This window comes from Pholcus phalangioides, unplaced genomic scaffold (assembly GCF_987345545.1).
Source record: "Pholcus phalangioides strain wild (caught in Gottingen) unplaced genomic scaffold, Ppha-v1.0 ptg000004l_1, whole genome shotgun sequence".
Taxonomy (NCBI): Eukaryota; Metazoa; Arthropoda; class Arachnida; order Araneae; family Pholcidae; genus Pholcus; species Pholcus phalangioides.
In genome coordinates, this window is record NW_028301597.1 from 15,164,912 (window position 1) to 15,189,252 (window position 24,341).

General features: G+C 36.6%; 1 protein-coding gene across 3 annotated transcripts in view; it reads left to right on the plus strand.

Annotated features, from left to right (window-relative positions):
* The first annotated feature begins 704 nt into the window (after positions 1 to 704).
* Positions 705 to 24,341, plus strand: part of LOC149086593 (solute carrier organic anion transporter family member 74D-like) — a 69,249-nt gene continuing 45,612 nt past the window's right edge. The window contains exon 1 of one of the 3 annotated variants that reach the window (XM_089230967.1): positions 705 to 948. The gene's annotated coding sequence lies outside the window, so the exon portion shown is untranslated. Of the gene's footprint in view, positions 949 to 4,357; positions 4,669 to 24,341 lie in introns of those variants that run through there. The other 2 variants (XM_089230966.1, XM_089230969.1) reach the window with 2 other exon arrangements.

A 24,341-nucleotide genomic window follows, 5' to 3' on the forward strand; every position in this document is an offset into this window, starting at 1 on the left:
TAAATATTTGCAGCAAATTTTTATGTGGATCTGGAGTATGAAATAAAATGTCAGAGTAATTCATTTGTATTTTACTTGTAGTACAACGCTTTCTTATTGTTTCGCTCCTATTGAAACTGCAAGTGGATTTTAAAGAGAACTTGTTGAATTCATGTCCATCGATACCACAAAAAAGCGATTCAAACGGAAGTATCAAAATGCACACATAAATACCGTTTGCCCAATCTATATTGGTATGCTTTCATATATACTTATAGTACTATCATAGTTCAGTGATCCAAGAATGAATGGATGAAAGGTGTTCGTGTCGTGAATAAGTGTTTCTTTTGGTCGGTGTCGCTTCACTTAGTGCAAGATTCATGTATGTCGTGGGGGGGGGGGGGGGGAGTCAGGTCTAGGAGATCGCTATGGCTTTGAAATTATCAGATGCCCCGTGACCTCTTTCGATGTGATGATGATGGAGTTTCCACCATCTGGACACATCTGGGGTCCCTCACTACGTGCCTCAGTCTGGTCCTGCACGTAAAACTAACGGTTTCTGCACCTGCGTTTTTTCTCTCCTGCCATTCTCTTTTAATACAGTACTTATATTATTCTTTGGTACGCGCATGCTCCTTAGGTTCTGGTAGGTGGTGGAGGAGGAACAAGGCTCCTCCTCTTCCCTCTCCTCGTCTTTCTTTCCTCTGGAGGACGTGCGAGTTGGTGTTGCGTGCGTGGCTCCTACCATAGGAGGATGATCATCTGTCATTAGATGCTCCTGCAGCTTGAACGGGCACTTTTTCCTTCTTCCGAGCCGAACCATTGATTCCTCTCGAACGCTCTCAGGAATTAGTACATTACGTCGTGCTCTATACTCTAGGAGAAAGAAAGATAGAGTGAACTTGTCATCATCTAGTGTTTTGCAACTGTTTATTACTCCACTTTCCTCATTCGGAATCCAACAGTATCGTAAGTATAGTGGTCGTTGATAATCTCCGTCTATGTCACGAGGTATAAAAACTGCAGGCACGTAGCATGTGGTGTCTGCATTATTTAATAAGCCACTTGAATTTCATAACGGAACTTGATGAATTCTATAAAAATTCTAATCATTATAATTATCAATAAGTTATCAAAATCCTAGCCACTACATGGGAGAGACTGACAGCGTTCCATCGTGGCACCAGATTGAATCTTATTTACTTTCGTGTTCATTTTATTCTATAAATTTACAATAGAAGGGTCCACGAAAGGTCTCGTCTGAGATTCAATCAATGCTTCTTGCTTCAAAATGGAGAAGGCGGAACGGCGCTGACTTGAAATCAAGAAAAAATTTCGTTTTCTTTCTTTTGCGATGAAATATTTCACGAGTTTTCTTTTTAACGAATAGCGCGTTTCGATTAACGAACTTCCTTAAAAAGGTTGAACACATCAACAAGGTGGCTGGAAACAAAATTTGTTTATTGTCCAGAGATTTGTTTATCTAATTTTTTTTCCCAGTTAATTTTTGTTTAAAAATTTTCTTAAATCACAATAGCTGAATTTGCACTCCCATGTACTCAGGGCTCGACATCGAATCGAGGGGTTGTTGCGCAAAGCAGGACTGAATCGAAGGTGTTTGTCAGTTGACGAATATATATTGTTTAAATCCCACCCACAAAAAATTTACTAAAGATTCATAAAAGTTTCTTTTTTCTAAAATGTAGATATTCGGCAATTGTCATACAAATGTTACGGTAAATGTGATAAATCCGATGAATAATCACCAGTTATTTTCATAATCATTGACCATTCTGATAAGTTTGATAAATTTTGCGAATTTATCACATTTACCTGTGATTATCTCCAGCTCGTATTGGTAAATACGAGAAATCGTTAATGAATTACTTAAATTTACCGAAGATAATGCTCAAACTTCCATCTAGTACGGTAAATTTTATCGGTAATGTTGGATTTGTTTGCACATGCTTATACATGTGAAGAAAGCCAACTTTACAAGACCGACAAATTTTTTTATTTTTCTAACTTCTTTACACTTATTTGAATTTAATATAATTTTTATTTCAAACCACGTGTAGTTCCCCCATCACGCGTCGGGGAAACTGATAAATGGTTGAATTTAAAGAGATATTTCCGCATGCTTTTCGCATTTTTATCGAACTTAACAACTTCGTTTGAGAACTATTAATAATCGCCGGTAAAAGTGATAAATGTAGTGAAATTTATAAAACTATACCGAGACAATCGGGGATTATGATTATAACCGGCGATTACACAAAATCACCTATTTATCACATTTACCGTAACATTTACAAAGTACACACTCTGGTATTTTAAAACGTTAGACGAGTATTCGGACTATTTTATTATATACTTAAGGCATAGGCTCAAACAAAAATGTTCTGGTTCTAACTAGAATTTCTTTGTGAATTAAAAAATATTGTCCGTCAAACATTTATTGAAATTGTAATTTTCTGACCAGGAATGTCTAGAAAAATTATCGATGAAAGGATTATTTAATGCAGCGTTTCTCGGTCTTCTTTTAGACCAAGGACCAGTAAAACATCTGAAATAATTCGACGAGTCACTAAATTATGTGAGTCCAATCTTTCATTCAAACTTATGTGCGTATGAAATTTTATTTGTTGAATAATTTTAATTCAATAAGAATCAAATTTTTGTCAGTCTGTCGAGCACCTCTTCATCTTCGTGAGAAACGCTGGTTTTTTCTAGCGTTTGGAAAAAAAAAGCGACATGAGTTTTATTATTGGTTGAATCCGTTTTATATGTATTTACTGAAAGATAATTTTTTTTTAAGGAACTTATTTTTAAAAGGGAACAGTTCCATTTTTTTTTAAAATGCACTTTTCAACGGTTTCCCAATCTTTGGGATGAGCTCTGTCGGATTATGTAACAGGGTTTATTCAAACGGGAATATTATTTTATTTTATTTTTTGTGTTATGAGTGATCTTATCTTCAAAGTGTTGTCGACATGGGGTGGACTTTGACCTTCCATGCTTATAGGCTAGTCGTCATTAGCCTGCCCATATTAGACTTTTGGCCAAATTGTCACGAGTGCACCCCCCAACACTCACCCTCCCTCTCTCCTTCCTACAGAGAAACCACGAACCACACATCAATACATTGGAAGCAACACGTGTATTGATCTTTCATTCGCCAGGGAATTCTACGACGCACTTGAGTACTAATATGTACTTACACAACACAATCTTCTCTCGTCACCTGAGACAGCCATTGTGCTTCTGAGCTAATGAAAACCCCTTACAGATATCAGGCAATTGCTTTCGACCAATAGCAGGAGTCTTCACCAATTGTCGTTTCATCCGCGACAAAATCCTTCTGGGCACCGGGAATTGGACGGAATTGTGATTTTGGTCGAAATTGCAATGTAAAGTGCTTTGTTTCTACCAAAAGGAAATCCACCTTGTTCATTTACTTCGGTATTTTTCATTCAAAACAGAACATAACAAAGCGTTTATGGGATTTTTTTCAAAACGGCACATTTTTTAGATGCGCTCCCAAAGTCGCATTCTACAGTAGAACCTCTCAATAACGGACACCCATGGACCGAAAATTTTGTCCACTGACGAGGAGTGCCCGTTAAAGCATAGTAAAATAGATTGTAACCCGTCGACGTAATTCAAAAAGTGTCCGTTGGTGGAGGTTCCACTGTAGAATGATCGGGTATTTTTATGCGTTTCACGAGAGAGTAGAATGGGTACCTCTCTTAGCTAGGTGAAACCTTCTGGAATCAACGGGTGGCGTATAAATTTCTAATTTTTCAGACTAAGCCAGCTCCAACTTTTATAAAATGGTAATATTTCCAGTATAATTTTCTTTCAAAAAACGGAACATTTCCAAAATTTGAATGTAGGTAACTCCTTTTAATCTTGATCAAGAAACATGATATTTAAATATTCTTATTCCACTCCCTTATGCTGCTATTTGTTGGGCTATTTTCTACTTTTGTAAAGTAGTCCATTCCGGAAGAAAAAAAAAATTCTACTTCTACAGTAAATTTAGCAAAAGTAGAAATGTTCCCTTTTGAAGAATAAGCTCCTTATTTTGAAAGAAATACTCATTGCTTTAAAAAAGATCTTGAATTAAATACGCATGTGCCTGCCTTCGTTGATTATTTTCCGGGGAAGAAAACAATATCTCCCGCTACACACAGCGATACATACTGTTGCTTGTGTTCTGTTCTGCTATCAGCGCTTGCCGCACCTTTTTTCTATATGGGCCGCCGAACTTTGGCGTCGTGGGTGTTTTATCTCCCGCCATATTTGGCTTCTTTCCTCGAATCGAGCCAGTTTTGGCATTTGTAGAGGATATAGATGAGATCGTGTTGATGAAGCCATTCATAAAAAGAAAGTAGATGGTTTGGCGCTGAATTGAATTCTCGTTCGAATGAGAAAAGGAGAAAGTTTTTCTCGGTGTTCCTTTTTTGATGGTTTGATCCATCCTTGTTCCTTCATCATGGAACTTGTTCCGTAGTTGAGAAGAACATCTTACTACGATTAGTCTTGGGTTGGTTCGAGTGTAACCTCAGGGTCAACAAATGTACTTCCGGGGTGTCTTCTTGCACTTTGTCTCTTCACACTTCTGAAAAAATCAAAACAAAAGACGCTCTTCTTTCTACAAGATGTAAAGACATTATAATCAAAAAGGTAAATAAAACATTTGGCATTCCTTTAATATCTCGCGCATTTCTTAAATATATTTTCATTTCATCTTGGTTGAACTCTATAACTTGTTTCCATGACCGGGTTTCCACATTCATCTCTTTGTACTTTAAAATTACTTACAGCAAAACTGTCAAACTGATGCGTGATTGATATAATTAATTATAAATGATTTAATGAATAAGTCTGTCGTTTTTTACGTGTCTTTGCGATGAAATAATATTTATCAACGCAGATAATCATTGACTGAGATTAGACCAGGGGTGCACGAAAAGGAATTTCTTGCAGATGCGGGATGGATTTTTTTTATTACACAGTCGAATCCCGTTATAACGAACTCCAAGAGACCGGAGAAATCACTTCGTTATAACGAAATTTCGCTATAAATCAATTCCAGATTTTTACATTGTTGCTATGTGAACTTATCTGGGGGATTAGAAAAGTTTCGTTGAAACGGGATTTTCGCTATAACGCTATTCGTTGAAACGGGATTTTCGCTATAATGCTATTCGTTGAAACGGGATTTTCGCTATAACGCTATTCGTTGAAACGGGAATCGATTGTATGACTTATTGATTCCACGTACAATTATATCATTCATGTGGGGTAAGATAATGCAGTTCAAATATCTCTGAGAATGTAGGAATGCGAATCGAGATTTACAGTTGCGGGACCTAGTATAAAGACTTCATAACCTCTGGATTAGACAGTGCGGATATGTCGAGTTCATTTGATATTTATGTTCATGTGAGATCGTAAACATCGTTACAGGCAGAGTCAAATTCATGTAGGTACGACGGGTGCAGCTGCACCTGATCACAAAATATTAGGGGAAGTACAACTGGATCAACGATTGGGGGGGGGGGGGGTAGTGTGAGAGGGGGATCCTGCACAAATTTTATAGTAAATTTTTATAAGTGCAAAACTAAAAATTCGTATTTCGACAACCGGTCTCTAGGCTAAAGTCCTCCCTCAGCTGAGAGAGGGCAGAGCGAAATATTGTTGAGGGCTACTAAATGATTATGCCGGAACTGGTCACAAGTCGAATCCTTTAAATTAAAAAAAAAATTAATAATGACTACTTATATAGAAATTTAGGGAAAATATTTAAATATGGGTTTGTACATTACTAGTCCTTATTATACAGTAATCTTCAAAGTTCAAAGATTCTAAACATGATTATGAGCATAGATATACGGAAATTAGCTCATTTCTTGTAATTCTTACCCATGAAAAATTTCTTTTTTTTACCCTCTATGGTACCGGGTATATTTGAATACACATGGCAAATACATAGTTTTTCTTTTGACCGCGTATTTGCCATGTATTTGAATATGCATGGCCAATGCATAGTCGAAAGAAAAACTATTACATCAATTTCTTTTCTCTCAATTTTTTTGGTATTTTAGAAAGTACATTTTCTTTTATCATTTCAGTACAGAATACGGGTATTGAAATACAATACTTTTTTCACCTAGAAAGAGTTGATTCCCTGTTGGTGTAATTTTTTTGAGAGCTGGTGAAATTTTACTTGTTTAGAGATTTATAAAACTTCACGGATAAAAGAAATTGGAAATAACTTCGAGGCAAAAACTACTCACCTTTGCCCAGATAGGTTTTTATCTGTTTATAGATCCATTAAAATCAAGGTTAACTGTATAATTTTCCATAATTAACCATTTTAGTTAATGAAAAATACATTCTAGTTAATTAAGTTTCTGTTCTGATGTATTGTTTCAATTAAAAATATGCTACCAATATCAATTTCCCCTGTAATTGTATAAAAAATTGTCAATACGTTTTATGATGTGAACCATAGAGACAAATTTTTTCGCATACAATAATTATAATACGTTCAATACATTCCATACCTCCCCAAAAAAATTATATTGTATAATTGTAAAAAATCAAACAGCATGCATTCTAAGGTGGATAGAGGTGTTCTTGTTCATTAGATAAATACGGTACAGAGCATGGTCGGACAACGCAATCTTCTTCAATTGATTCAAAAACCATGAGATATGGTGTGTTGAGCTGGAAAGTCGAATGTATTTGTCCGCAAGTTGACGCATTTTCAGTGCAAAGATGAAAATAGGATGCGAAGAAATCGAAGCTCATCGATAAATTAAATAACCTAAAACATTGGGCAAAACATTTTCTGCTATTGAAAGTGATTAAACAAACAGTCTTCTCAGGAAACTTGATAATGAATAATCAACTTATTTCGTAGTTTCATCAAAACATATTCGAAATTGTGGGAGAAAAAGTGAATCAAACTCGTTCATTGAACTTAATTGATTTAACAAACGTCAAATTTAATTACACCGATGCGTATCCTTAAAGTTTTACTTAAAACAAGAAATTTTACAGCAGATAAAATAATTATTTGTTCTCCTGAAAGAAGTTATGGTTTTCTTCTTTATTGGCGGAAGATTGTCTCGAAGAAGGACAAACACTTTACCGATGTTGACAATTTGCGGAGGAGTTTTTTTTTTTTTTTTTTTTGTTTGCTTCTGCGTTTGAATAAACAGTATGTGTGTGAATAAGAAGTCATTAGAGGGAAGAGATGAAATAATTATAACATAACATGTTTTATAACAATGGTGACGCAATGTTTTTTCTTCAAATGATGGATTCGCATGTTGATGTATTGATTCAATATGAAAACACATTTACACGTATATATATATACATATATGTATGCATGTAAGATGAAGGTGTAAGAAAAAAGTGACATTGAGGAAAGGTCATTAAAAACTGGTGGTTATCAATCGATAACCTTTTACGCAGAGACAGGAAAAAAAAAAAAAATTATCTCAAATTAGGCACGTGTTGCGATTACTTCTTCTTAAATGACTCGAAATAAAAAAAAAAGTTTTTGAAGATCGGGTTCTGCACTTGAGCTGAAGTTTCAATTCTGACGTCATATTTCAGACCTTGGTATTTCAAGGTTCGGGCGAAACAAAAAAAAAAGAAATCAGAAAATAATTATGTTCCATTCTCGTTCGGGTGCTCGGGTAACTCTATAACAATATGATCATATATTGAATATGGATATCGCCCTCTCAGCAATTTTATAATATATTTTCATTGCCCAGAAAGAATGTAACGCTGAATAATCCGATAAAAGTATGAATTAGTAATGCATTGAAACTTGGATATAACGATACTCTGAGGACCAAGAAAAAATATCTTTGTAGAGAGGCTATCGTTATATCGAGAGATAGCATTAACATCGGACTTGGTCAAATTTATGCTATCGTTGGCATCTCTTCTGAATTAGCGTTGTTAGCATCACCATAAAATGCATTTGTGAGTGCGTATTCAGAGCAAAATAATTTTAATTGGTAAATTGATGAACAAAATTAGGTTTGTTGTTTCACCTCGTAAAGTAGTTTACCGCACAACCCTTTTGTGTACTATACAAAAAGCAGTTTCCTGGCACAACTTCGGTAATACTTTCAAAGGGTTAGATAGTGCAAAATATCGATGCCATGAGACTCTCGAAAAAACAAAAATTAGTGAGGAAATTAAAAAATATTGAAGGTAGGTGATTTTGAGGAAAGTACTGCATTCCATCGTATTATCTGGTATGCCGAGAAACAGCAAGGGAGACCAGCATGACGGGAAATTCGAATCACCGATTCTGGGAAATTCTTAAATATCTTTTTTAAAAATCCATTGAATTGATATATTGCATATTGTGACCTTAATTTGCAAACCTCGCTTTTACCGACATGCTAGGAACGGACCAGGCTCCAACATTTAAAAATACGTTTGGCGGAATGCTGGCTAATGCGAGGAATATGGTATAAATAATATCGTTGTAGCAGTTTCGAACCCTTCTCAAAAAAATATCGTTACAGAGGGGTTAATCGTAGTAAAGGATATTGTTGAATCGAGAGGACTTTAACATTAGACTATAGATAATTCCAAATACGATTTGAAAAATATATACATATCGTTGTAGAGGGATTTATTGTTATATCGAGTATCGTTGTAGCGAGGTTTATATGTTCAAGTATTTTCTCAATTTTAAACCAAATCATTTGACGTTTGAGAGAAAGAGAAAAAAAGACACGGCGACACGTGTGTATGCGTGTATACACAACTGCTATGAAATTAAAAGTAGTCATGTCTGTCGAGAAACAAAAAAAAAATACACGTATCCTCTTCAGATTCTTCTCTCTCTGTCTTTGAGGGAGAAATAACGTGGGTAGAAAGTTGTGAATATCGTATTTGTTTATCCGAAGGTGTTACGCGACCTTTTTCTTTATTTTCTGCTATTTGACTAAATTGAGGCCGAGAAACCTCAAGGCTAGAGAAAAAATAATAATAACAAGCAAGAGAGTTACGGCCATGGAGTAGCTGTTACGTCGCGTCGGAAATGAGGTTGGAGTCTATTAAGCAATGGAGCGAACTCTTCCGGAGAAAATGGGTCGCAAATTCAGATCTAAATCAACCGGTGTCGCAAAAGAAAAATGAAACCTCAAGAAGTGCAAGTGTTCTCTAATGTCTCTGGCATCTTCGTGGATTATTGCATTTTGTATCCTTCTCAAGTTCAATGAATCGGTCGTGTGCAGAAATTTGAGGTCCATATATCACCGTCACCCCTTCTTATGAAGTGCGGTGAATCAACGATAGACCCAATGAGAATTTTCATGCTTAAAAGTAGGCCTACTCTTCTGAAGCATACGTACATCTTCAAGACGAAAATTTAAATTTAGTTGAAAGACTATGTCTAAACTTAGATTACGAAATTATCTCATGATGAGAGATCGGTTCCATTACATGATGGCTGAATCAATTAGACGAAGAATGGGGTGCTCTTTCTTTAATCTCTTTTTGGATTTCACCATGATATGTGAAAGTCACAAATCAGAATAAAATATTGCAAACATTAACTTATCTAATTTACAAAACAGAAACGAATAGCAACAATAGCACATCTTATATATAAATGTGAAAGTATGTATGTATGTATGTATGTATGTATGCTCTTTATACAAATCTACAGTTTTAGACCGATCGTCGCCAGATTTTGCATATATACCAAACAGGACCGGGATTGAACCGTAGGCTACTTTAAAAGTTCGTCAGAGCTGGGCAAATGCCCGAAATGGGCGAAAAACTGTCGGGCAACAATGGTTTTGGGGCCTCAACAATTACTTTCGGAACGTTTACTTTGGTTACCGTGGTTTCCAACAATGCGTTTCAGACGTGTATATATGCCTTTACAATGGTTTGTCACACCTTTAATTCTGTCATTGTAACAGTTTATTCTTTTATAACGGTTTGTCACTTTTCCAATTTAATTGCAGAAAACTCGGGAAGCGCCGGATATTTCTGCTAGCCTATATACAGGTTGTCCTGTAGTCCTGTAAGTGATAATGCGGCCTTTATCTCATCAACCGCCCATCGTATAGGTATAGTTTCAATTTAAAAAATGCGTAAAAGGCGTTTGAATAATATTCGCTGCACAAGCTGGACGTATGATGTCGCTAACAACAGAGAACAACAACTACGACGACAAAACTCAGAATAAAAATGTTCAACGCCAGCTGATGAACTCAATTCTTGCCTCAAATCATCAACACTCTGGCACGAAGTTAAAAAATTATCATTATCCACTAACATGCGAGTTCAACTGCAAAATGACTCAGCACTGCTATCATTTTCACATCAGTTGACCAACCAGTAGACCCAAGCACTGGACCGATTACGTTCCCAAATGGATTCTGCCAGTTGTTAAACTCAGTTCAAGAACTTGCAGACAAAGTCTTCCCAAAAATTCAAAAAAATGACCAAAACCATGAGTGGCTTTCTGAGAGCGATTCTGGCACCGAAAAATGATAGTGTGAACAAGACCAACGAAAAAATCCTAAAAATTATTCTAGGAGACTCCACATCTTACAAATCGGTTGACACTGCCACAGACACAGCGCAGACATTTAGTTCTGTATCCTGCAGAATTTCTGAACTCCTTTGGATATTCCGGGTGTGCCACCACACAATTTGACCCTCAAAGTCGGAGCACCTGTAATGCTTTTAAGAAATTTGGACACACCGAGACTCTGCAATGGCACCAGACTCTGCGTGAAGAAATTGCACAATTGCATCATTGAAGCGACGATTCTAACTGGATGTGCCAAAGGAGAGAAGACGTCTTCATTCCACGTATCCCAATTATCACTGAAGAAATGCCATTCACTTTCAAGCGCTCACAGTTCCCGATTCATTTAGCTTTTGCCATGACAATCAACAAAGCGCAAGGCCAGTCGTTAGCAGTGGCAGGTATCAACTTACTTGAGCCCTCTTTTTCATACGGACACCTTTTCGTCACCTGTTCACGTGTTGGTAATAGCAAAAATTTATACATCTACACACCAGATGGACAAACAAAAATATTGTGTATCCACAAGCGATTGCCTGAAGATTTTAATTAGGTTTTTGAGTAAGAAATAATTAATAAGCTATACATATATAAATTTTTTACGGGGCGGGCAACGTCGCCGGGTATCAGCTAGTATTATATATGGATGGGACGCGATGAAATGATGTTCAAATTAACAAGGCATGCATGATTGTATGAGGGAAAATGCTGTGAAAATTACTACTCATTTCAGTATCAGAGTCATTTCGCATCAAATGTGTGAGGCACTCACTCATGTGCTGTTTCACGAACAGTGTTCTGAAGTTACAAAAATTCCACGATTGATAATAAAAATTAAAGTAAAATAATTTATCCCACGACAGTTTCACTTCCATAAAATTGTAACTTTGAGCAACGCGAAAATCAAAACTAGTATATGACTTCCAATGAAAAATGCCAATAAGTACGCCTTTCTCTATCAGAGGGACCATTCAAGTATTACGTAAGCAGATTTTCAGCCATTTATGACCCCCCTTCCCCCCCCCTGTCAGCAAAAGTCAGCAAAACACTGACTCCCCCCCCCCCGATGCAGACTTTAATACTTGAATGATCCCATACCAAAAGAATTTAAATAGAAATATAAATATAGAAACAAATTTATATGTATAAGAATATAAAAAATAAAAATTTATATTCAAATCATCCGGTAATACTTCAAGAAAAATTCGCCGAGATATTGATAATAATTTTATTTTTTTGACGATTGTCTCTGCATCATTTTTTGAGGCATGGGGACACATTTAAGTACAAGTGAAAAGTGCTAATAAATCGTATCATTTTACGTGAGTGAAACTCCCGTAGCTCAATGTTCCCCAATATTTTTTTCATTATTTTACTTTCGTTTTAAAATCAACCATAGATTCGTTTTCTTTACGATCTTTATTCGTAAACGTTGTCCTTTCCAGTTAAATGTTATGCTAACGTGTCACATGTCTCACGTATTACTAACAAGTAATGCAAACTGAAGGTGATACAGTAGAGCCTCTTAACGATCACCCCTCTTTTACGGCAAAATAATAATTTCCTTTGTATAATAAAAGTATGCGTTTCAAACCCCTGATTAACGGACTCCGTTTGCGGAACAATTTTTTCGTCCCGCCGATATCCGCAAGCGAGATGTTTTACTGTATAATAATACCTTAGCGGAATTGGCAGATAAAGTCATGCACAGCACGTGACCCGCACTGTGCCAGTCGTGTCACATAATTACATCAATCCATTACACTAGTTAAGAGTTGAGTTACATACTCTACTAGGCACCGTAATATTATATTTATATTCCGTTTAACTACTTGGAACTCTATTTAGAAACCCCTACTTCGTTCGTGTGTTTTCACATACTTAAATTAACTCGAGTTAATTAGAAGTTCCTTGAAGGAAAATGTGTGCTTTTCCATGTATGGCACCCTAAGTTAAGAGTAGAAACACGAAAAAACCTCGGAGACATTAGTTGGAGAGAGAATACTACTTTAAACAGAGAAAACATCGCGATTCGGGGAGGGGAAGTCGGTTACCAGAAGAAACAAAACAAATTCTTCGCATCATCCCTGCGATAGTATTTTTGACTTTTCCGCTTTCAAGGCCAAGGAGCTAGGCTCCATGGCGAGAAATCACGACAACTCACATAATACACATGCAACGTATGATGTAGGGAAGCTACGAAAAAGAAAAACATCCTCGGGTATATTTTGTCACCTAATTTATCATCGAGTAACGAGCGAGAGAAAACAAGAAATTAACAATAGCCGCCCAGTTACTGAGGGGGTAACGTTGGGTACGACACATGCACCAAGTTCAGTTTGAAAAATAACTATAAATGCATTGCGAGACTTCCTATGTAATAGGAGTTGGTATATTTATTCGCGAGGGATCACTAATCATATCCCCGAAGCTCCCTCCTAAAAAGTGCTCCTTGTTTTAGAAAAGAGAGAGATTAGAATGCGTGTTATTTCCAATCGTTTCCATTTTGTTTTTCCAGTTGTGACAAATACTTTCTGACAAAAGTAACGAATTTTACCAAAAAAACCCATTTTTTTTATCCTCTACTCTCATTATCTCCTCGTGAGTATGTTTCTAACTATTTATGGAACAAACTGATTTACGAGGTATGGAATTGCTATCTTGCTCAGCGGAGAGAGATTGCCTAGTTGTATAACAATGTATTCTTGTTCTAGCTCTTGTTAAATACGGTTGTGCCCGGGTAAAACGAAGTCGCACGAGAACGTGAACAACATTCGAAATATCCGATATTCGTTATAATCGATGCATGATAAATACTCGAGTTGAATGAGAGGAATCCACTTGACGCAGCGTTTGTCAACCTATGGTCCGTGAACTAGAGGTAGTCTTCAGATAGACTTGACAATTTAATTATAATTAAGATGAAAATCATTCATGGATGTTACTAATAATGACGGAATTCCCACAGCCTTGAATGAAATATTAGACCCGTACACTATAAATCCGAAGTTCTCAAAGTGGGCATCGCCAACCACAGGGAAGCTGTCTCCTGTTCAGTGAACTAATAAATTTGCGACGCATTTTCTCCGGAAGAGTTCGGAGAAAGCTAATATGCAAATTTTATCCTTAGAATTTCAAATATTAAAAGAAACGGAGTTTCATTGAGAAAGTGATTTTTTAATCTTTGCACGACGAAGAGATAAATTTACTTGTTCAATCTCCTGACGCTGAATTATAAAAACTTGGGATACAAATAAAATATTTTCGGAAGCATAAAGTGAATCGGCAGTGTTCTAACATTTTACTGCTGGGTTAAATACTTGCTTCCTTTCCCTCTGAATCATGTACATAAAGTGATGCAACTGGTTTTGAATAATAACATGGTAAAATTTTCGATCCGCGTCATTTGGATTTGGTGTGTTTTTTTCATGATATTAAAGGGATAGATATATATTACTCTCTCTGAATGTAAAGGAATCGACATGTTTTTGCTGATCAGTCTTTTTCTTGTCAATAAGGATCGATGACAAAGGCATTCGAACCGCTGGTAGAATAAGACTTTTGAAAAATATTAGGTAATTAGAAGTTATAAGTTGTTTTTAGAGAAAAAACAAAAGCTAAGAGAACACATAAGTGAAGGATGTGATCTTTAAAAAAATCATGGAATTTTAAGAGAGCGAAAGAATAGGGGAGGTGTTTTCGGTGTGTTGTTTTTCCGGCTGGAGACACGATGTACGTACAGTAAAATGAAACTTCTGCGTGCGTTCGATCAAAATGACAAGCTACAGGCGGTTCGACTTTTCCTCGCACTGCCTCTTACTTCTGATTATAATGCGAGTTGTTGGTATGTGTTGTTGTTATATTATTGTTCATTTATTTTTCTTTCTGTTTCTTTCGTTTTTGTTTTTTGAAACGAGCGGATGGGATGTTACGCGCGTTGCGTACGCTGTAATAAGCTCGTTTCGGATCTTTAGCGTGTCGGAGGAGCCTGGGTGGCGTTGAACTGGCTAAACACACGTCTAGAAGGAAAAAGTCTTTTTCTTAACGCCCGCAACATTTCTTAAATTAGACTCATTTTGTGAAGCTTCCACTGTTTTTTTTTTGCATAATTTCTTTTAGCGCACGCGCGTTACGGCTTTGTATTTTATAATCCCTTCGTATTCGAAATATCACCTTCATTTCGATTGCCAGTTCATCATTCGCGAGGAAACAAGTTTGAACATGAATTGCAACCTTCTCTAAGTATGTATATGCTACTTAAATACTGACGTTTGTTTTCCCCCCTTCAGTAAACATTTCTTTTATGCTACTCCTAGCTTCCGGGCCACTTTTTTTCTGATTCAGAATTCCTCCCCCCTTAGATTTAATGCAAGTTTCATTCACTTCATCGAAGGGCACTTCAATCCAACTCCCTCAGTTTATCGGGCCACTTTCTAGTGAGAGGTGATTCGTTATTTTCATGCTGAATTGATTGTGTAATTTAAAAAAGAGTTGATTCATTGCTTATAATGTAAAATGTAGTTGTTTCATCGCAGGTAAGGAGTACTCATAATATATCTATGTACAGTCAGCTCCACTTAATCGAATAACTGATAAACTGATACCCCGCTTATTCGGAAACGAAAATCTCTCCCGTAGAAACAGTGTTAATCTTCCCAGCTTAATCGAATAAATTGGGCAACTTTCCCCCGCTTAATGGAATATTATAATTCACACATCAACCACTTTATGTGTAATATTTTTCTTCGGTAAAATACCTTGGAATTAACGGCAAATATGTCATCAAGTTAAGACTTGGGAAGAAAAAACTTAGAACTAAATTGGTACTAGCCTCAAAGTATCTAAGTTGTCACATTAGTACGTACATTTAACTATTTCATCTCTGTTTTCTGTTGATCCCATAGATAGCGCTAACTATATGGAATAAAAGTAGTAATTGAAAGTAAAAGAGTCTTAGGTATTGTGATCGTTGTAATTCAATGGAATTTTATTTTGATGTCTGATTCATTCCAGAAGTTTAATTAATTTCATCCTACATCAGTTTTCAATACAAAACTATATTAACGGCGTCACACAGTGACTAATTTGTCCCCCCATAATCGAATACCCCCGCTTAATCGGATATTGTGTACCGGAACCGTTGATATTCGTAAGTGGCGCAGACTGTACTTGACGCCTACAATTAGTAAAATATGGATAGAATAGTTTGGAAACAAAACAGTTGTGAATGATTTTTTACATGAGCATAAATTAAACGGTAACAAAAATAAAGACTGAATATCAATACTTAAAACTTTCTAGCATTCTAGAATATTACAATATTATTTAACAACTTATGAAATTTTTATTTGATCTTCAGAGTTCACCAATAAAATGGCACCCATTTCTGAAATTTCTAAATTCATTTATTGCACCTCTACATGTTAAAAAGATGCTAACAAATATATGAGAGGTGGCAGCGGGTCTTACACAAGTTATGTCTATGTGGTCGTGATGGACTTCCTATTAACGAAATCTATGACACTTTGAAAATTCGTTTATCTCACTCCAAAGACACTAGCATCATGCTTATCATTCATCAGTATTTTCGAATACATAATTAATTAACGGAAATTACTTCACGTTAAAAAACACATGAGTAAAGGACGAAGTGACTAGAAATCGTACAATACGAATACAATAATTTCTAATATTTTTGAGGCCTGTTAAAAATTGCAATTTTCGTCTTCCATGAATATGGTCCGTCGTTATTTTATTTATTTATTTATTTTTGTTATCATCATGAAAAAAGTTATTCACTAGGTCACGTACCATATCGCGTCTCTTCCTTCCCCTATAATAACACTCATTCCACTAACACAGTTATTAGCGGAAGGGAAAGAAATGATAAATAATAATACGCGCTAATAAAAAAAAAAGAAGGCGCTGCTCACACACAAACAATACATTGAATAAAGAAGAAAAAGAAGGGCCTATAAAACCATCACATTCTCTGCTCTTCTCTCTCTCTCTCTCTGCTCCTGTTCTAGTTTTTTTTTTTTTTTTTCGCAGAGAAAGGAAAAGAAAAAAACCGATAAAACTGCTACTGAAATGTATATTTTATGTGATCCCCTATGCATATGTATATGATTACATTCATTGCTTTCCTGTTCCGTCTTGCATCGAATGTGACGTCAAAAGTCAGCTGTTTTGTGGTTTTATTCGGAATCCCGACCCAAGAAAATGAGCGGCAAACGCTTCTCATGAATAAGGTCACTCATTATTTGACGGTTTTTTTTTCTACGGAGAGTCTCATTTTTTTCTTCTTGGCGATCTATTGGTATTTGCTGTTGTAAAATCGATGAGGGGGGAAAAAAAAGATAAATTGGGAGATCAAAGAGCAATATTATTTTTCTTCACTCCCTCATAAGTTATTCCTACTCCGAACCTATTGTACACGCACCATTCTGGTGCACGCGAAAAATTAACAGCAACGGCAGAAGGTGAAATAAAACGCGCCAAAACCTTAATTGTGATGCAATCATGCATTTCTAAGTGCGCGTAGCACTCATTTCTACCGATACATGTCTCCTACGCATTTAACAAAGTAAGCAAACTTCCTACGCATTTCTAGAGATGCGTCAATCTGCTAATCATCAAAAGGAGGTATATGAAGCATAGAAGGTTGGGAACTATGGCACTAGTTCTTAGCCACTGTTTTGATCAAAGCTCTAATACGGGGTCTCCCATAAATTCGTAGGTAGTTTAAAAATTCATAAAAATTGAAGAAATTGGTGTATTTGAATGCTGTTTGTGAAAACATTATTCTTAAGAAGGTATTTTTTTTAGGAAAAGGTAAAAAGGTTAGTCCAATTTTTTATCGATTAAGGCTGCTGCACGAAAGCCAAATCACTGGAAATAAATATACAAATCAGAGTTCTACAAAATACAGGTTGTACGATTCACAGCTGTTACTGGCGCTTGCATAAGGTTTTCACTGTGGTGTTGACATTGGTGGATAAAGCACTATGTTGGTGACGTTGTTCCCCCCCCCCCCAGCCACGACTGAAGCTTTCCGAACGTTTTGGACACAATAGATTGTGAAGGTACTGAAAAAGAATTCTGTGATTTAATTTCGTGTGAGTGCTCTCTATCGCCAAAAAATTTGAACTAATTTTTTTTCCTGTTCTAAAAATAGCCCTTTCGTAAGAATGACTTTTTCACGAGAATCGCATTCAAACATAGGCTAATAATTTCTTCAAATTTTATGAATATTTAAATAATTTACGAATTTATGGGATGCCCTGTAAATTCTGCGTAAAAGATGAGTTTTTATTGGCAATTTCGCAAAATTGGTTAGTTGAGATGCCATAAATTTCAATCAAGAAGCTGGTTTAACTTCATCTCAACTTACTTGAGATCAGTATTAAGTTTTCTATACTTGAATTGTTCACTTAGAAAAAGAATAAATAACGCTTCTTGAAAAAATGAGACGGAAATTTCTTTTCCATTGCGTACCCGGGATGTGTAAGAGAGCAACGAGATTTTTGTTCGCGAATATATAATAAAACTGTTTACCGTAATTTACAATAATAACAACAATACATAAACAACAAAACTGCTGGAAAGATTTTTCTTCCCCAATTAACTGAGCTCATATTTCAAACAATTTATTTACGTATTGCAAGTTATTCTTTTCTGATCTCGTTACAGAAACAAACGCAAATTTCTCTGCCGATATTCCTCACGCAAGTTCTTACATGATTATCAAGCAGAGTCGTTTATTTTGCGTGGGCGAACTACGCTCCTATTAATCATCATTTATCGATCGCGAAACGAACCATATCTTATAACCATCACGATTATGCGCGGTAATCATGACTGCGTCGGAAATTTATGAACGTCTTTGGGAAAAATCAGATCGGTCGCTATGGAATAGTTATCAGGTCAAAACGATTTCTTTTTTAATTCCATTTAGTGAATGACGTCTCTTTTGCATTCACTGAAGTTTGTTGTGAAAAAATATTCATGAATCAATTCATCTTTCGGAATGCAAAAAAAACTGACATTCTAACCTTCATCTACCATATTATGAAAAGTAGAATAATAAAATGCGATAATGAATGAAAATATTAATAATAATGAGATAGTAATAAGTAGTTATCGTATAAATTAATTGGTAGGTTATTTTATACAAGTACGAAAGACTGGACATCAGACAGAGATGTAATTCGAAAAGAAAATTTATATGCCTCTGCGGGGATCGAACTACCCACCCCTCGCAGGTCCGGGCGAGTGCTATACCGTTAAACTGCAAAGGACTGAAAATTTTCTTTCTCGATATGTCGCTATCTGGGGGCTATTGTCATTAAAAACTATTATCTGAGTTAGGAGGCTGCTTATGCGTACACCTATTCAGCGCACATATACGCTCCAAAGAATGCAACATACTAGTAGCTTAATTGTACAGCACTCTCTGGGACTGCCAGGGATTGGTGGTTCAATTCCCCTTGCCGCTGTGGTGGTCGGCTGAAGTTGGTCTCACTACAGTGAACAACAGGCCTACAAAGATGCCATTGTTCAATCATTACACTTCACTCATGGTTGAAAAATCGATGGCAGATGGAAACACCACTCACAACAAGCATCACACAGAAACAAACTTCACGTCAGGTTCGTTCCAACATACACGCATATTCCAACATATTTATCAATTCGTTAGAAGTTCCGCAGAGGAATATGAACGAGGTGCTTGTGTGATTCAGTAGTGGTTCGATTCCGCACATAGCCATGTGGATTTTCTGACGAACTTCATTTCCACTTCGTGTCAAGTCTTTCGTACTTTTCATGAACAGCGGAGAGTGGCATTGTGTGTGTGTTTCTCTATAGGTAATTTTAGTTCTAATTAAAGGGAAAAAAATAACTTTTTTTCAAACAATTATAGTTGGTACACACCAAATTACTTGACTTGGCACTTCAAAGTTCCGTAGGTAGACAAAGGTTTATGAATATACCTGCATGAATGCACCTCCTATATGCAGTGTCGTCCTGAAATAGTGTGCCAAAGAGGCCAAGGGTTTCGAATCAAACATAAAGCTTTATATCATCCTTATATTATTGAAGAAGTTCAATCTTCTGAGAGAGACTTTTCATCGTTATATTTTTTGTGTGCACATATTTCTGTGTATTTTTTACATATTCTCTCTTTCAGTACATATCAAAAGAAATCGGATGAAGGCTTCCTCCCTCCGAAAAAAAAAATGCCTAATGAGACCCAAAAAAATAATCGGGACCCGGAGCGCCGAAATTCATTGAGCCTATGATATTTCTCCCCGTTTCTTCTCACTCCTTAAAATTTGCTATTTATACATTTTTTTTTATCGTGACTATACTTTTACGACTACTTCATCACAATGAAGAAAAATTCTTGAAAGAAGCACGTGCGAGCGTGTATTGGGAGAATCTCCGGAGACTTGATAGCGGAATCTGCTTCGGAATGTCGGGATCAAGCCCACATGCCGGTGAAGAAAATATAACGGGATCAAAGAAGAAAAAAAAAGCGGATGAGGGTTTTTAAGAAAAGAACGGGCACTCAACTATTGATGGATGTTCTATTAATAGATACAATATTTCCAAGCGAGGAACGAAATTCGCTCATGATTTTTTTCCACCTCTACGTACTTCCGAATTCGGATTTTTCCACGTAGTTCCTGTTTATTGGTAAAGAATATATGAACGCACCTTGTGACCTTGGGTCGATTATTCTTTGAATTCGAGGTTATTTTTAGATTTCATCAAGAGAGCGAGGAAAAAAAAGAATACAGTATTTGGGTCTATATATAAAGACCGATTCACAAGGAGAATAGTGCGAACGGTTCGACATATTATGATTGATTGGTCATAATAGTCTATATATTTGATTTGATTCGGCTCCTTTTGTAATTCAAGACCGAATCACATGACGCCCGGGTTTCTTATATCTGGTTTGGGAATGTGAAAAGTCTTATTTACATACTGAAAAAGTGTCACAAAATATCGTTACTTTCTGCGCATTTCGAAAAGAACTTCGAGCTTGTTTATTTGAGAATGATATTGTTGTTATTGGAACTCTCTTACTGGCATTGATGAGATACAGTCAGTCAGTCCCGCTAAAACGGATAAATTCCTCCGGCACCGAAATTTCTCCGAATAAAGTAAATGTTCCCCTCTTAATACAATAACTTCAACGACTTTTCCCTGCTTAATCGAATGTTACACTTCACACGTCAACTGTTAACACACATCAACCACTATTGAATGAAACATTGGGAATTAATGGAACATATGTTACTAGATTAAGATAAACACACTTGAGAGTAGGTACTGTCAGACCAGACACGACCCGGGCTCTGTTCCTTCCGGGATGTAAGCCCTTTACCCGTGTGGGTTGGGTCTTGCTGGGGAAGAGAGTATGTACTGGCCTCCAAGTATATATATTCGTCAATTGAATTTATTTGTCTTGAAAACGTGGCAATTTTTGTATAAATTAAAACCAGGCAAAGTTTCTCATTTTTGTGATAATATTCAAGTTGTCTTCGCAATATGTATATTAAATTATTTCGGTTTTCTCTCTCTCTCTCTCTCTCTCTCTGTTGAGCCAATAGAGGGAGCTAACTTTTCTGATGAAAAGTAAAAAATCTTTGGTATTGTGATCATTGTAATTAAATATAATTTTAATTTTTGTTGTCTGTGATTCTCTCATTCGAGAAGCTTTATTGCTATTGATCGTTCATCAGTTTTCAATATACAAATTGTACTAACGTTGTAAAATGGACATTGAATTGTTCCCCGTATAATCGGATATCCCGCTTAATCAGATATTGCGTGCTAGAATCTTTGATATCCGACTAAGCGGAGCCGACTGTAACAGGCCTTCGTAAAAGCTGTTTATTTGCGCAGTGACAAGCCCAGATATTTTGTAAAGTTGATTTTTCTCAATGGAACACATTTTTCTATCCTCCTTATTTTGTTCGTGCTGAAGAAAGCCTACTCCATAAAAAAGATATGGAATTTACGAGGGATTTAGTAATTTCTACTAGGATTAGTGAGTGGTTTCTTAACGTGCGCACCCTTTGATTATTGAAGACTTTTTTATTAGTGTATAAAAACCATAGATAAAATTGGTCTCAATGGGTCCTCCAAAAAATGAAACTGTTCGAAACGACCCTTGTTATTTGATTATGAATGATTAGTGGTTGTTAAGGCCGTTTTAACAGTACTATGGGGCTCCTGACCCAAGTGATGTTTTGGGGCCCTTTACCTGGCTATAAGTACCTTCCTACAAATTGACATTCTCATTGAAGAAAATGATAGCGCCGCATCATATTATCATTGGACCCCGGGCCGTGCGTGGGTGGGCTTATAGTTAAAACAGGCCTACCGGTGGTGGATCAAAATTTTTTAAGTTTAATGTCTTAAAGATTTTTTTTTCTCAGAGAACAGCTTCAGAAATTCCTTCATTAATTCAGTTTTGTTCGAGCTTACATAAGTTAATGAGATTTTTTTTTTTTTTTTTTTTTGCTCTTCCGTCCACTCGCACAGAATTACAGCCTGGGGGCCCGAAGATCAATTTTAATGGAAATTTTTTATCAATTTTTCACACTATGAATTTATTGAAAAATCAATATGAGGCTCCCTTGAGAGAGCTTCTAGTTTCGGGGCCCCGCTCCAAGATATGGGGCTCCATCTGATCTTAGCATCCACTTTTCCCCATTGAATCATTTTAGTACAGTGATTTTTCCCCTTCCAAAACAAATACAAATCGCAGGATCTTGGGTAGCTTTGTTTCGTGTTCTTCTTTCATCGGTCTCGTTCTATTTGCGTGTGTGTGTGCGTGCAGGTATGGCATCATAGTAACAATTATGACATGGGTAAGTTTATTTCGTTCAAGCAACGTATTGCGATCAATCTTCGGGCAGTTCATGTTCTTCGCAACCTTGTAGAAGGTCAGTTGGGCGCTTTTTTCTCCCCTCTTCCTTTCGTTGTGATATTTTTTTTTCTTATTGTTGTTGTTGCTTCTGCGTCTTTACCTTCCTAAAAAAAAGCTCACAGCCAGTTTTTCGCTTGTTCCCATCGTCTTCCTGTCTCGTCCACTTCCCGAAATAGTACCATTTCCCTCCTCGCATATCCACAAACAAAAGGCGAGAAGACCACAGAGCGATGGACCACCCGACCGGATGTCCGGCGATGGATGTGAGAAGCCCCTTTTAAAGTAGGGAGAAAGCCATCCACATTATGCGTACAAAATACTCCCATAATAAAAAAAAATATATAATATATAAGAATTCGTGAATGATGGTGTTTGTGGTGTATAGCTCTATTTTCGTCTCTTTAAATCACTTGAGCCTGAGTACCTCCCGCGCTCTTTCCCCCTATCCGAAACGATCTGTTACACCTGTTCCGGAAGAAAAGGTGTCTACTGGATTGAGGCCTCTACTTGTGTTTGATTCCCTTCTACTGGAAGAAACGCCTGCTGGCGTATTCAGACATCGAGAATTCTGAAACAAATATATCTTCTGAATGGTGACATCTCTCTCAAGGGAACAATTTATTTTTCCTTTTAATATTGCGCTTGTTTACTATAGTTGCGTGACTTTCAAACATTTTTCCGGTGCCAATTAAGACAAACGGAACGTTTGTGCTGTGATGACCATTGGCACAGTAGCTCATGGCCAAATACTGAGAAATTGAATGCCATTATTACCGAATTTGACTGTAGACCTACATAAGCTCTGAAGATGATGATTCTCTTTCATATCCTCCGCAGACTATAAAGTCTCTCCACAGAGAGCAGAGAGATAGATCTTCAACACGATACTTACATAACATGATAATTCTGAAATTTGCCATTTTAATTTCAAAAATGTGGAAGACAGATGGCAGCACCAGTACAACATGAGACAATCATAACTCTGACAACATAAATACGCTAGGACCATACATATGCGCACGCGCAACACGTTTTTGCACGCACCAATTCGTTAGAAATTCCCCGTCCAGAGGAATATTTACGAGGTGCGTATATGCTAAGTAGTTATAGAAGTATGCTGAACATAATTTACCCTATTGCAACATTTGCCAAATTCAGATAAATTCCAAAATAATTTAAGTTTTTCTGAAAAAGAAAAACTCTAAATCTCTTCCTAAACACAGAATTGAACTGAAAAATTCGCTGCCGAATCGCGTGGAAATTTCAAAGAGGTGCCATGCTTATGTTTTCTGAAAAAACGCGCATATGTTATTGAAAAAGGATTCTTTACCGACGAAAATAAATCACGGCGCATGAATAGGAAAACCTGCAGCCAAATATGAATTTCATTTTTGACTGAAAACCTCTTCTTTGAGCGTAGAGAGTGTCATTACTCTGGTTGAGGGGAAAGAAATACTAAAAGGGGATTTGGAAGGTCACTTTCACACAGAGTGACCTATCGAGGTCGTGAGGTTAGATTTTCCCGGTCAGCAGGTGGCAAAGGGCTCAGTTGACCAGAGAAAAATTCGAAGGCAGACGTAAACACTTTTCTCCTTCAACACCTGGAGCAGAAAGAAGGGGTAAGAAAGTCAACAGCTGGTCACTTTGGAGCGGGAGGATACGAAAATAAAGTGTGGCCGAGAGACCGTGGGAAAAGATCATAAATATCCATGACTTCGTGATCACTGTATTCGACAACGATGAAATCGGGCATTGGAATGTTACTTTCAGGCTGCAGTTTTTATGTTGATTACAATTATTAGAAAACGAAATACATCT